The sequence below is a fragment of the Pygoscelis adeliae genome, unplaced genomic scaffold (genome assembly GCF_000699105.1).
Source record: "Pygoscelis adeliae isolate BGI_AS28 unplaced genomic scaffold, ASM69910v1 Scaffold14, whole genome shotgun sequence".
Classification (NCBI taxonomy): domain Eukaryota; kingdom Metazoa; phylum Chordata; class Aves; order Sphenisciformes; family Spheniscidae; genus Pygoscelis; species Pygoscelis adeliae.
This window is the reverse complement of record NW_008825109.1, coordinates 4,033,324-4,037,296: the sequence shown is the minus strand read 5'-3', so window position 1 is coordinate 4,037,296 and position 3,973 is coordinate 4,033,324.

Here is a 3,973-nt window from a genome sequence, read left to right as displayed (position 1 = left end):
CGAGGTGGGTGTTGGTCTCTTCTCCCAAGTAACAAGTGATAGGACGAGAGGAAATGGCCTCAAGTTGCGCCAGGGGAGGTTTAGATTGGACGTTAGGAAAAAATTTCTTTACTGAAAGAGTGGTTAAACATTGGAACAGGCTGCCCAGGGAATTGGTGGAGTCACCATCCCTGGAAGTATTTAGAAGACGTGTAGATGTGGTGCTTAAGGACATGGTTTAGTGGTGGACTTGGCAATGCTAGTTTAACGGTTGGACTTGATGATCTTAAAGGTCTTTTCCAACCTAAACAATTCTATGATTCTAAAGCCTATTAAGCAGGACAAGGAGTTTTCTACTAAGGAAAGAAGAAAGCCCAAGCCTGACCCTGCTGCACGTCCAGTGAACTCCCCATGCACCTCCTCAGAGGAAGCGTGAGCAGAAATCCCACTCAACATTGTTCGACATACGCTTATATCCATTTTGAAACACGTGGAAACCTCTACTGTCATCAGTACCCTTCTCTCACAGCAAAGTGATGTCCTGTGGACAGTCTTATTTTTCCTCAGCATCGTTTTGGTCTTCAACAAATGTATCCCCCATACAGCTGTACCATCACTGCTACTAGTCTGCAGAACAAAGAGCTTGTGCTTACGCCATGTTGGTATGTTTGGCAAACAATGCAGAATCGGTTTGGTCCTCTATTGTTAGTTTAAACACAGGCCAGCTCCCTGAACAAGCACGTAGTGATGATGCCAACTTTTTGATCAACACACAGGTAACAAATCAATTTGTGAGCCCTTTCCAAAAGGCTGATTCTGCTGCTTCCATCCCCAAAGTAGCATCATCCACAGAGAAGTCCTACGCAGAAAAAGAAGAGGTGGGAAACCTCAATTCCTACTACTACCATTAGCATTACAGATATTTTTGGGGTGTCAGATTTGACTGTAGACTCCGAGATGAAAAGAGGTTATGCTATAAGGAACCAAACCAAAACCACCGAATGCTTTTTGAAGCATCATTCAGAAATACAATGAGGAAAGTCAACAGTCACCAAGGCATGTCAGCCCCACGTGCGATCCATTACAGTATAAAGCAGGAATTGTGTCAGACATATCCTTCCAAAATGTCTTGCCTTGGAAAATCTCCAATGTTTTGTTACATTACTCTGCAACAAGTGACAGAGCAGAGACAAGACAGCTACAGCAGATGCTGAGCTTTCCCCACGAACATTTGAACACCTATCTCGAGACTTTTAGAAACAGAAGCAAAGGATGTGGCATCAGACCCTAAGGTGCATCTGGCTGTGTCCCCGAAGGTGCTGCAAGTGTCCCCATAAGCTGTGGTGGAAAAGGCAGGCAGCTTAGAGGGGACTGCCTTGGGACAAGTGCTGAGAACCGACTCAGAGGCTGTGGTCACAGCCATTCACAGATGTCTGCCACCAGGGAAAGGGCTGATGAAAATAAAGGCATGACCAAGCGTTAGCATTATGTGAAGCTAGAAGATATCCCACCATAGCAGCAGTAATGGCAAGGAGTCCAAGCCAAAAGCCACAAAAGTCACTACAATTCTTTGCATTGGTTTCACTGTGTATAAAGGGATGCTGTCCCGCTGAAGTATTTTAACCAGGCAAGGAATGTCTTGTCCGTGTGCTGTTAAATTGTTCCCTTCTTGACTGTCATAATTTCATTTTCACATGTGTGCATACATCTCAATATACATTACAGAAATGTAGATTACATCAGTGTGTATATATATGTTACATTCTTTGCCAATTCTGTCACTAAAAACCAGGATCAGACACTAGCATGGTATTTGCCACTCAAAAGAAGGAAGCCATCCAGTTCAATATAAACTACATGCTAAACAGAAATAAGGGCACACACACACGGGTGTACAGTGTATACAGAACACAATCTTAATCACCTGCTTAAAGACACACTGCCCATAAGAAGGGGACCATATTACTTTCCTCTGTTGAAGGCAGCTGCTTTAACAGCATGAGGGAGGTGTTGCTGGGGGACCAGCCCACTGCTGTGGATGGCTGGGGATGGTGCAGGTTTCTGTTCCTCAAGCTCCCGAGTGTTAAGGACATTTCCAAGGCAGCACCTCCCACTCTTCTCCAGGTGTCTCATAGCCCTGGAGAATTTCTTCCATCGGAAAACAAGCAGTGAGGTGCTCTCTTTAACCCCTATGCCACCTACTTACCAGCAATCAGTTACTGAAAGGGGAACACCAAGTCCCACTGGACATGAAGAAGGTGCTGGTGCTCCGGTATTGCCTCAGGAGAATAGCAGGGTGCTGCAGCTCACCCACCTGCTTTCCAAACTGTCACAGCTACTGCCTGTACCAAGGTCAGAAATTCCTCTCCCATCCCTGGACAACTTCTGAGACCGCAAAGACTATCCTCTTCCCCAATTCCAGACAAGAAGTCTCAACTTCCCCAAAATTTCCAAAAGTTCCAGGTGAACTTCAATGTTTTGTCTCAATACCTGCAGTAAACTTGATCTGGGTTATTTGTGGATACATGAAACCCTTTTTGAAACTAGTAGTGATTTTGGACCAGAATAAAGGAGGAAGGTTCCTGCTCTGAAAGTCCCGAGGGGAATGCTTCAATGCCCCCAGAATTCAAGCTTCAAATTCTCCAAAATGGAAGTTCAGTGATGCCCATTCTTCTCCACAAAGCTTCAGCCGTGATTAACATCAAAGGTAGCACACAGTAAGCCATTCAACAGGTAAAAGGTTGGATAGACGTTAATTCTCCTCCTTGGCTACTGCAGAAACACACAATGTATTAGGCTTAATCTGAAGTGGGGAATTTGACACTATGATCACTTTCTAACCGCAGACACAATGAAAGGCTGGGACAGGATACAAGATGAGAGTCTCCACTACCCAAGCATTGCAAGAACAGGTTAGGGAAACACCTCTTAGATACAAACTGGATATAGCGCATCCTGCTTCAGAGCAGACTCCGGTGCAGCCAGACAACATGTTTGTTTTGGCAGGGTTAAAACCAGGTATGTTCCTCTTCTCAGGCTACCATGTATCACCCCTATAGCTGTACCAGAAAAACCACCCAGGGAATCATGCTGCAAATTGCATCACTGGAACAAACCCAAATGCTGTGCCTACAACCAACTGGGTGGCAAGCCACTGCAGCCAGGGCTGAGGAGAGGTATGGGACACTTTCCAGGCTGGATTCCTACCTGAGGAGAACCATCTCCCAAAAGGCACCTTTGATGCTCTCAACCCTTTTAGTCCATACCTTGTACTTCAGCTGGTAAGGGTCTTCTGGCAGCTCAAAACAGCACCCAGCTGTTTGGAGGAGGGGCGGGGGAAGGGTGGCAGCACTGCATTTGACATTCACAGCCCCTCAGGGATCAAAAAGTTAAGGAGGTGTCTTCCTGCCTAGAAGACAAAGGGCGTCACACTCTCTTATTACATGAATCACTATTTTCTGATGAAAAAACATTTAATTGAAAAGTCTCCCACCAGCTCTTGTATAGTCTCCTCAAATAGTTCCTCAGCATGGCTTCAAAATTACACTTTGCAAGAAAATTGCTTGATTTAACTCCCTCAATTTGTCATAAAACCCAAGGGGGTCTCCACTGATAATTAGACCTGCCAAATCATAGAATCACAGAAAGGTTTGGGTTGGAAGGGACCTTAAAGATCATCTAGTTCCAACCCCCCTGCCCTGGGCAGGGACACCTTCCACTAGACCATGTTGCGCAGAGCCCCATCGAACCTAGCCTTAAATGTTTCCAGGGATGGGGCATCCACCACCTCTCTGGGCAACTTGTTCCAGTGCCTCACCACCCTCATAGTGAAGAATTTCTTCCTTCTGTCTAGTCTAAATCTACCCTCTTTCAGTTTAAAGCCGTTACCCCTTGTCCTATCACTACATGCACCTGTAAAAAGTCCCTCTCCAGCCTTCCTGTAGGCCCCCTTCAGGTACTGAAAGGCTGCTATAAGGTCTCCCCAGAGCCTTCT